Consider the following 11,103-nt stretch of genomic DNA (forward strand, 5'->3'; position numbering starts at 1 on the left):
CTCAGTTTCCCTTTCTGCAAAAGGGGATACTAGTCCCAAACACACAAGGGTGGCTGGTGGGGCGTTAAGAGCAAGGCGCCTCCAGGACCAGCTGGTGGGGCGTTAAGAGCAGGGCGCCTCCAGGACCAGTGACCTGGGCCACGTCCTGGCACCACTGCTTCTTTATGCGGCCATAGGGAGCAGGGGCTTGGATTCTCCCACCTCAGATTCCTCACCTGGCACAATGGAAATACAAGGAATCTTTCCGTTATCTGACTGTTGTGAGGAGTAGCTGGGCAAACGTGTGTGACGCTCCAGAGACCACTAAGTGCTGAGCGCAAGTGAGTGCTCTACAGATGCTCAAACACTCGCACAATTCGGACAAGAGCCTGCCTCCCTCCAGCTGCCCGCTGGCCTCCGGGTCCCTTCAACCCCCCAAGGCCCCGCCCACAGCCCCTCCCTCAGCTACATGCTCCCAGCCCCCAGCCCTGGGGGACCAAATGACTGCTGCCTGGCTTCTACTCCGGATGCAGGCTTTCTGAAGATGCTCACTCAACACAATTCCAAATACACACAAACTGTAGGCTTAACTGTATTATTTATGACAGGTGATGCTGCAGATGACTTTTATATGTTCAAAACTGGAAGAACAGAGGCGTAAATTATGTCCTAATGGAATTACTAGAGCTGTTGCTATCACATTTTGGAAACTATGAAATAAGGGGAAATGCTTATATTTAAGTAGTAAAACAGTAGGATTCAGATTGTATACAGAGGATGACTGTAACTGTGAACTCCTACCCTGTTAACCGGCTGGGGAGAAACACAACAAATAAAGTTTATGTCTAGAAGGGAAGGCTGGATGGTAATAGTGGCTTTCTTCAGATGGTGATACAATTTTTTGTTACTGTTTTCTTCTGTATCTCCTTATTCAAAATCTTCTACACTTGAGAATTAATCCTGCTGAGACTAAAAAGCAACAGGAAGATGCAGAAGTGTATCTACTATATTCTCCTTATATCAAAGGTGAGAATACACCATATATATGTAAACATGTGTTTATATATGGTGCTTCCCAGGCAGTGATAGCGGTAAAGAACCCACCAGCCAATGCAAGAGATGGAAGAAACATGGGTTCGACCCCTGGGTCGGGAAGATCCCCTGGAGGAGGGCATGACAACCCACTCCAGTATTCTTGCCTGGAGAATTCCATGGACAGAAGAGCCTGGCAGGCTACAGTCCATAGTGTCGCAAAGAGTCAGACACGACTGAGGTGACTTAGTACGCATGCATGTGTTTATATATGAAGTGTATGCATTTTTGCATGAAGAAAATCTGAAAAGATATATTGCAACAAAATAAAATTGACCCCCTCTTTTGGGCAAGGTAGACGGAGCCTTTGTATATTATATCATGTACCTTTGTATGGGCTTCCCTGGTGTCTTAGCTGGTAAAGAATCTGCCTGCAGTGCAGGAGACCTGGGTTCAATCCCTGGGTTGGGAAGATCCCCTGGACTAGAGCATGGCAACCCACTCCAGTATTCTTCCCTGGAGAATCCCCACGGACAGAGGAACCTAGCGGGTTGCAGTCCATGGGGTCGCAAAGAGTTAGACATGACTGAGTGACTAAGCATGCACACACTTTTGTATATTGTACTTCTGAGCCATATCAGTGTTTAATGAAAAAGTGAGAAGAAAAAGTCTTAGCTATCTAATAAACCTTTAGCAAAAGGCAGTATTTCCCCAAATAGGGGCAGGGTACTGCTTAAACAAAGGAGTCTGTACTGGGAATGACTCAGGGGTGAATCAAGTCAGCTGGGGTCTTGCTGGAACGAGTCCACCAGCATGTCTGTGACTGACAGGCCCTGTGGATTGCAGGGCTTTCCAAAAAGCCAAATCAGATCCCGGACCCACCCTCTTTCCACCAGCCCTACTTTTACCATGGAGCCTCGCCTGACAATGATGCTCCCAGGACCTGTCAGGGAATGCAGGGCAAGGGAAGGTACTAGGGCAGAGAAAACTAGGAGGCTGTTCAGACCTCCTAGGTCCGAGGGCCTCCTGACCCAGGCAGGCTGTGTATGAACAGTCTACATCCTCTGGGACTGTGGGGTGTGCAAGCGTGTTGACTCAGAGAGCAGATCGGGACGTGGGCCAGAGGGAAGGACCCTGTGGTCAGTAAGGGCCCAGTGCCATGAGATCACCACAGTCTTCAGGAGAAACGGGAAATATGATGTTTAAGTGAGTAAGTGAGAGTCGCTCAGTCATGTCCGACTCTCTGTGACCCCATAGACTATAGAGTCCATGTAATTCTCCAGGCCAGAATACTGGAGTGGGTAGCCTTTCCCTTCTCCAGGGTGTCTTCCCAACCCAGGGATCAAACCCAGGTCTCCCCCATTGCAGGCGGATTCTTTACCAACTGAGCTACCAGGGAAGCCCTTAAGTGAGTACTCCTGGCTTTAAAATAAAACATCTAGGGGACTTCCCTGGTGGGTCAATGCTAAGACTCCATGCTCCTAAGGCAAGGGTCTGTGCATGCTAAGTCGCTCCAGCGTCCAACTCTTTGCAGCCCCATGGACTGTAGCCCACCAGGCTCCTCTGTCCATGGGGATCTTCAGGTGAGAATACTGGAGTGGGCTGCCATGCCCTCCTCCAGGGGATCTTCCCCACCCTGGGGTTGAACCTGTGTCTCTTACATCTCCTGCATTGGCAAACGGGTTCTTTACCACTAAATGCAGGGGGGCTGGGTTCAGTCCTTGCCCAGGGAACTAGACCCTGCAGTCCTAGAAGCAAAGATTGAAGATCCTGTGCCTGCAACTAAGATCTGGAGTAGCCAAATAAATATTTAAAAAGAAAGAAAGGAAGGAAGGAAGATCTGAAAATATATACAGTCTTTGAAAAAAATAAATAGAAGACCCAAACTTTTCAATGAAATCTCATTTTAAAATAATGGCTTAAAAAAAAAATCTTACAGTTTTCTGCGAAAGTCCTCCACCTTGGCACATTCCTGGCGCTCTCGGAGAGCAAGGTTGGCCCCCAGGATCTGGTTGCTTTTCTAACCACGCTCCCGCCTTTCATACAGCTTTGCAAATTCTGCCCTAGACCAAATCCATCGGTCAGTTGTTCAGGGTTGTGGGGGCGGGGGGATCTGACATTTACCCACCTCTGCCCTGGGAGTGTGGTCCAGAAGAGGGGTGATTGAATCTAGCAATGGGCTTTCTCCGGGGTAGTGAGTGCTCTGCGTCTGGAAGGGACGGGCAGAGGTGCCATAGCTGGGACTCCTACAGCCTTCAGAGGCCAGAGTGTCTGCCCCTTCTGCCCTCCCCAGCCTGTTTCCCCTCCCCTCTTATCACACCCTGTGCTTCAACCACCCAGAAGGCTTCAGCCTTCCTTTCACTCTCCACAGTCTCACACTTCTGTGCCTTTGCACAACCCAACCCCTCAGTCTGGACACCCTCTACCTCTGCCTCTGTGGTCGTGTCTCAGCCACCAGGAAAACGCCACCCTTACGGGCCAGCTCGCACAGCTCCCATGCCTCCCCATCACAGCAGCCTGGGAGGCTGGCCTTGGCATTTCCCGTGTCGTTCATTATTTAGACTCCCCGATCTCCTTCGGGGGCTTCTGTCTGCCAAACGGCTTTAGGCTCTGCCCCTTCCCTCCAGCGGCAGTGCTCCAGCCTTCATTTCTGCTCATCTGGAAAGAGCGAGGGTATCCAGACGGGGTGCCTGGTCTCCCCTTCGCTCCCCAGCACCCTGGCCTCTGTGCTGTTTAGGGAAAGGGCACTTTTCAAAAGTGCAACCTGATGGCCTCTATCCTCAGCCTCCGATCTCTTCCTGGCTCCTGCAGCCTCCAGGGCTAAGTCCACACTCTTCTGCTCGGCACTGCAGGCTTTCCATGATCAGGATCTCGGCAAATCGAATCCTCTGTTACCTCCTTCCACTGTCCCCGGAGCCTCAGGCAAAACCTAATTGCTCTGAATGCCCTGAGCACACCTGGAGGCTTTGCAGCCATGTCTCCACACCTCTTTCTATGCCTTTAATACACAGACACTCTGCCTACCTGCTGCACTCCCGTTCACCCCGACACCCAGCTCTGAGAATCCTCCTGCTTCCCCGCCAGGGCAGTGGGTATTCCAGTCTCTAAGGTCTACTCGCAACTTCAGGGCTGCTTTTGTCCTGCTGTTGGCTACAAGCCTGCCTCCCCCACGACACCTGAGTCTTTGGGCAGGGGTGGCACTCATCTGTCTCTATGTCTTCGGGGCAGCGCCCAGGACTAGGCACAAGCAGACCACCAGGAAGTGTTTGTTAAGTGACTGAGTGAGGGGGCCAGATGGCTCTTATGCTCAGAGAGGGTTTGGAGGTTAGAAGATTACTCTCCTGGGGAAAGTGGGTGACTCTAGAGCTGAAAGTGGCCAAGGTAGAGACCTGGGCAGACCTGTTGACAATTCTTCCTACTGTTCCTGGCTGCCACATGCTCCTGGAGACTGTCCCCACGGGGCTGGTGATAATCAGCCACGCTGCCTGCTACGATCCGTGACTAACTTGGCTCTAGCCACCTTTCTCTCACTGCCATGGCGCCAGGCCGACGCCTCCTGGCAGAGCTACCACAGGGAAGCTGGCATCAATGAAGGGCAGAGTTAGAAAGGCCCTATGAGGTCAGCCAGCTCATATACCCGTGTCTGTTTTCAGATGGCGCGGCGGGGACCCAGAGAGGGGCAGCCATTTGCCCAGGGTCACACAGGAGGCCAGTTCTTCTGGATTTTATAAGATACTAAAAAGGATACTCAAAAGAAACCTTGAGAGGGGATAGAAAAAGCCTGGGGCGGGGGGTGTCAGGGAAGGCCCTTGAGACCAAGAGAACAGGGAAGCTCTCTCTGAGGCTGACCCCAGACCTGCTCCCCATGCAAAGGAGGATGGGGTGGCAGTGGGGGGTAGGGGAAACCCCCTGCAAAGGACTTGCACAGCAACGGGCTTGCTGCTTTGAGGTCGGCTTGGCCATAGCAGAGTGAGGGCAGATACACTCAAAGACGGGCACAAGGCCCTGTCGTGCAGGCCTGGTACTGTGCTGTGGGGTTTGTCATTTGGTCTAAGCAAGGGAAGCATGCAACCAACTTTTAAAGCTGATCTGAAAAGACAGTGCTGCAAACAAGATGCACAAATGGCCAAGAAGCACCCCAAAAAGCTGTTCAAATTCATTAGCCATCAGGGGAATGCAAATCAAACCCACAATGATATCACTTCACACCCACTAGCATGGCTAGGATCCAAAAGTCAGATCATAAGCACTGGTGAGGATGGGAAGAAACTGGAAACCTCAAACAGGGCTGGTGGGAAGGTAAGATGGTGCCACTGCCTTGGAAAACATTCTGGCGCTTCTTCAAAGGGTTAAACCTAGTGTTATCATATGACCTGATAATTCTACTTCTAGGTATATACCTCAGAGAAATGAAAATTTATGTCCTGACAGAACCTGTACACAACTGTTCAGAGCAGTGTTGCTCATGATAGCCAAAAAGGTAGAAAAGACCCAATTACTCATCAACCATTAACTGATGATTGGATAAACAAAATTTGGTCTATCCATGGAATGGAAAATTATTTGAGCCATGAAAAGCGGTGAAGTACTGACACATGCTACAATATAGATGGGCCTTGAGGACACTATGCTAATCGAAATACACCAGACCCAAAAGGTCATATGTTGCATGATTCCACTGACACAAAATCTCCAGAATAAGCACAGCCACAGAGACAAGAAGTAGATCAGTGATTTGTGGGGGTGGGGGTGGGGGATAGGGAGTCACAGCCAATGTGTACAAAGTGTCTCTTTGGGGTGATGAAAATGCTCTGGAATCAGATAGCAGTCATGGCTGCACAGCTCTATGAATATACCCAAAGCAACTGGCTTGTATATTTGAATGTTATGGCAGGTGAATTATATCTCTATAAAGCTTTCATGTTTTGTTTTTTTTTTTAAAGACCACTCTGGCTGGTGGTGGGGGCAGAGTGGCAGCAGGGAGGCCAGGAGTGCCATCACGGGCTTCAAGGTGGCACTTGCTAAATATCTGTGGACGCCCTGAATGGGCCAACCCTGTTCAGGAAGGCCCTTCTCTTCCGTTCCAGGGTTTCTCAACTCAGTACCGCTGACATTTTGGACAGGTGAATTCTCTGTTGTGGGGGCCATCCTGTGCGTTGTGGGATGTTTGGCAGCATCCTCACCCTCTACCCACTAGATACCAGTACACCTCCTCACCCCCAGCTGTGATAATAAAACTATCTCCATATGTTGATAAATGTCCCTGGGCGGCCAAACTGGGCCCAGTTGAGAACCACTGTTCTAGCCTGTCTTGCTCACCTGGTGGGGTCTTGCTAATCCTTCCAGAACCATTTCAGATACCATGTTGTCTGAGAGCCTCCGTTCTTCCTCCTCTGAGGCCCCACGGTGCCTAAAACAATTCTCCACACCCACTAGGAAAGCCCCACGGACACAGTTCACACACTGCTCTCCCCACGTCTGTGTGGGGACGACACCTTATGTGCCTTTGGGTCCGTAGCACAAGGCCTAGCACTTCAGAGGTCACTGCGGAGCCATTTCTTTTCTTTTAAAAAGGAACTTGATTTAATTTTGGGGGGCATGCCCCACAGCTTGCAGGATCTTCGTTCTCCGAAGAGGGACTGACCCTGGGCCCCCACGTGAGAGACTGAGTCGTCACCACCAAACCGCCAGGGAATTTCTTGAGTCATTTCTTCCCCTGGAAAGTGCAGAGGAGCACTGCCTCCCCCAGGGTTTCTGTGATAAGTACTAAGATGCCAACTGATGGCATCTGTTGACCCTTCCTGACTGCAGCGAGGAGTGCAGACTCTGAGTCTGGGTGGCCTGGGTTTGGACCCTGTGTGACTGGGGAAGTGGCTGAAGGTATCTCATTCTTGGTGTCTTCTCTGAAAAATGGGGCTCTCGCTAGCACCTGCCTCGCAGCCTTACCATGAGCACACAGTAAAAACGTAACTAATGCCAGATGTTGGCGGTATTAAAAATTTAGTATTCCTTCTTCCTTCTAAGATGCCTGCCAGGCCTCAATACAGAGGTGTCTCTATTGCCGACAGGCCTGCATACCCCAGCCGTGTCCTGGGTGCTGGCCAGGAAGAGGTGGGAGTGGGTGGGGTAGATGGTCCTTAAAAGTCAGACAGTTCTCTGTCCACTAATTATTATAGTATATGTTCCCTGCATAAAATCTGGAAAGTTCATAAATTATAAAGGGGGAATAAATCTCCCACGGGCAAACACTGTTAATGCCGTTTGACTTACATCCTTCCAGTCTTTTTTCTAAGTACTTGCCACCAATTTGTGACACCACATATTACACATATGCATGTCCCCATCCATGAAAGGGAAGTCGCAGAGTCGTGTCCGACTCTTCGAGACCCCATGGACTGCAGCCTACCAGACTCCTCCGTCCATGGGATTTTCCAGGCAAGAGTACTGGAGTGGGGTGCCATTGCCTTCTCTGTCCCATCCATGAAGAGCTGTCCATTTCTCATAGAAGACAGGCTGGTGATTGCCCAGAGGAAGCGGCTGAGGTGGGGAGCAGTGGGAGGATGGGATTAGCAGGTGTAAGCTGTTACATATAGAATGGGTAAACAAGGTCCTACTGCACAGCACAGGGAACCGTATTCAGGAGCCTATGATAAACCGTGATGGAAAAGAATATTTGAAAAAAGAATGTCTCTCTCTCTCTAAAAAAAAAAAATATATATATATATATATATATACGTATAACTGAATTACTTTGCTATAACAGCAGAAATTAATACTATGTTGTAAATCAACTATAATTTCAAGTGTTTTTATACTGTGGTAAAATACAGATAACATAAAATTTATCATAAAAAAAACTGTCCATTTTTATTAGCCACCTGACTGTTCCATAGTTTCCTCAGTTGATTTCCTACTTTCAAACATTCAGGTCCTCTCTGTTGATGAATCTCTTTCCAGCTGAGCCTTGGCTTATATTCCCATCATCTTGTTTGGATGTCCTCCTCTTCTCTTAGAGCATTTTTGGCAAAGGAACCTCTCCAGCCGGCCGCAACACCCATTTTCCCAGAGCAGGGTGTCCATTTTCCCATCATCATAGACATTCTCCAGAAGCTGAGCTAAATCCTTGAGATTGTGACCCAATCCTGTTTCTGCTTCTCTGGGGCCCTGGCGGAGGTGGACCACAGCTGGATTTGTTTTCCCCTCAGACAACTCAGCCCGGACGGTCGGTTCCATTAGTCATCATGAGAGGATGCAGAAGGAAGATTGCTCTTGTGACCTGGAGAGGCAGCCGAGGTTGAGGGGAACGGAGGTGAGGTGAACTGGGATGAGGTGGCAGGAGAAGGAAAAGAAGTTGGCGGGATAGAGTGAGTCAGCCTGGTGTCTGCTTCCCGTGTGGAGTTGGGTCGTGACCTTCCTTCCTTCCAGACTTCTGGAGAAATCGCCTGGCAAAGGCACCCCCCAACACACACCACAGCCAGAGTTCAGACTCACTTTCTCCAGCGATTAACATAATCACCTCTTCCTAACACGTGTGTCACAAGAAACCAGGCAACAAGCACGCAACTAACCAGGTGCCAGGAACGCCATCCACCACCAGATTTGGGGCGCAGTTTGATGCTCTGAGAAGCACTCTACAATCAGGCAGGACTGGGGCCAACCCCAGGGCAGGCACTTCCCACCAGTGTGACGCTGTGGAAATCACAGACGCTGTGAACCTTGGTTTTCTGTAAACTGGAATTTAATGGCACTGGCTTCCCGATTATTGCAATGACTATAGCCAATACCATATACATCACTCACTGAGTTACCAGGCCTGGCAGGTGCAAAAGAAATGTTCTTTTTTCATTCTATTCAATTCTCCTCATAACTCAGGGTCAGAGGTGTCAATAAATATCATTTACTAATTGCTTTACATAACCTCCAACAACAGGAATCTCACGAACAGGGAGGAATTCATGACTTTCTATTACAAATAAGGAAACTGAGGCTCTGAGAGCTTCCCTCAGGAGTCTTTACTGGATATAAGCTGTCACCTTAAAGGCTGCACGTTTAAAATAACCACCAGGATGTTGTATCTGGGTTGGGGAGGGGTCTCCTGACACCCCCCCTCCTCATTCCCTGGGCACTGCTTCATGCCCAGCTGGACCACTAACCAGCTCTGGCAAAGGAGACCAGGACGGATCTGGCACATACAAATGAGTTTTCAGGAGGCAACCAGAGCCAGGACTCTGGGCTCCCGAGTTAGGATATGACAGCTGCCGCTGGGAATACCACGACCCGCAGGTACCTGCCTGCCCCACCTTCTTATCCTTGAGTCTGGCCCTATTCATGGGGGAAGAAATTGAGGTTCCCATGCTCAAGGTCAGCTGCACGCCTTAGGCGGCAGAACTGCGTTTCCAAGCCTCCAAGCCGAGGCCACCTGCCCGGCTGCATCCTGGAGGCTCGCTGTCCAGAAGCTCCCGGTTCCAGGTCCTCGCTCCCGGGCATCGGGGTGACAGTCCAGGAGGGCGAAGGCTCCCTAAGGAGCTGGGACCCTCCTCCCTGCCCACCCCCTGCCCTCTACCGGCTTTCCTTAAGCAGAAAGTCGTGCCTTGCGCCCACAGATAACGCTCTGAGAAAACGCCAGCGCCCAGACATAGGGACAAAACACGGGCTGTTTCTGCGAAAGTGGGTTTTCCAAATCCATCCCCACGGGGGCCGCGGGGACTTCCGCGCGATCCCGCGCCCAGAGCACCACCGCAGACCCACCGGGGCTGCATCCCGCGCTTGCCACGTTCCCAGGGCGCCACCCCCGCGAGTCACAAAAGGAAACTGAGTCTCGCCGGCAAAGGGACTGGTCCAAGGTCAGTCACAGCCCGCACGCGGACGGGCCAGGGCTCGAACCTGGGGTCAGGGTCAAGCCGGCGACGGGGAGCCGGGGGCAGCCGTCAGGGGCGCGCCTCCTCTCCTCCAGGGCCTGCCCGGGGACCCCGCCCCGCGCCCAGGCCCGGCGGGGAGACGGCGGCCGCGTTACCTGGAGGTGTTGCCGCCGAGGTGGCTCCGCTCGGGCTCGCCTCCGTCCTGCGCCCGCGCCGGCTGCGCTCCGGGCAGGGATGGAGCGGGCGGCGCTCCCCGCCCGCCCGCGCCCTGCGCCTCGCACCCACTTCCTCGTCTCCGCCCCCAGCTCGCTGCTCCTGGCTCCCGCTCTCTCCTTCCCTTCCTTCCCTCTCCAAGCCTCCTTCTCTCCCTCTCTCTCGTCTCTTTCCTCCACGGCGCACGCACACACTCACGTCCTCTCCTCCTTGGCTTTCCTGCCTCTCCCACACTCTCCCACGCTGTCTTTTGCTTTCTCCTGGACCTTCTTTCCTTCTCTCTCTGCCTCTGACACTTTCCCTTTTGTCTTTTTTTTGGTCACGCTCCCCCCTCTTTCCCTCACTTTCCCCCCTCCCTCCCGCCCGCTCCCCCCACTGCCTGGCCTGGGACCCAGATTCCAGCTGTGCCTTCCCTGGCTAAGAGGAAGGGGACTCCTGACTGTGGTCCAGCGCTGGTTTCTGCCCACAGCTGGACAGCCTGCCCTGGGAGGGCTAGACCCATGGGATCAGGTGGCACCCGCTACCCTTGGGTGTCCAGCTCTCAGCCACCCTGGAATCAAGCTAGAAGAGAGAGGAAGAACTAGTTTCAGGGGCAAAGTCTGGACAATTCTGGGATCTGGACTGGAAACAAAGAGTGCCTGAGGCTTAAGGGCACAGAGAAATCTGTTAAGGGGTTATTAATTAAAAAAAAAAAATCAGTGGAGTTTCAGAAATCCCCAGAGTGGACTTGTTCTAGTTGAAGGGAGAGATGGAGAGAGAGAAAAGGTAGGAAGGAGAGTCTTGGGGAAAAGGGCTCTTGGAGTAGGGAAAATAACACCCGCCTTTCAGATGAAAACACAGAGGCCCAATGGGAGAAAGCCTCTATTACAGATCCAAGTATCAAGGCTGCTATGCTAACCCAGCAGACCTTGGTAGAGTGGAGCCTGGGTGGGCAGGGTGGTGAGGGTTGTGCCAGGCCTGGGTTGCTAACCCAGTGTAAGTGAGGCAGGCAGTCAGAGGGGCTGCCCCATATGATACGTGG

The 11,103-nt window shown here is 51.7% G+C and overlaps 1 protein-coding gene across 6 annotated transcripts in view; it reads right to left on the bottom strand.

The window, feature by feature from the left end:
- Window positions 1-10,393, bottom strand: part of HRH2 (histamine receptor H2) — a 50,034-nt gene extending 39,641 nt beyond the window's left edge. For 3 of the 6 annotated variants that reach the window (XR_011568704.1, XM_019968053.2, XM_070796845.1), the window contains exon 1: window positions 10,025-10,390. The gene's annotated coding sequence lies outside the window, so the exon portion shown is untranslated. Of the gene's footprint in view, window positions 1-7,805; window positions 8,454-10,024 lie in introns of those variants that run through there. The other 3 variants (XM_070796842.1, XM_070796844.1, XR_002181516.2) reach the window with 2 other exon arrangements.
- Between the last annotated feature and the right edge of the window lie 710 nt (window positions 10,394-11,103).

This window comes from Bos indicus, chromosome 10 (assembly GCF_029378745.1).
Source record: "Bos indicus isolate NIAB-ARS_2022 breed Sahiwal x Tharparkar chromosome 10, NIAB-ARS_B.indTharparkar_mat_pri_1.0, whole genome shotgun sequence".
Classification (NCBI taxonomy): Eukaryota; Metazoa; Chordata; class Mammalia; order Artiodactyla; family Bovidae; genus Bos; species Bos indicus.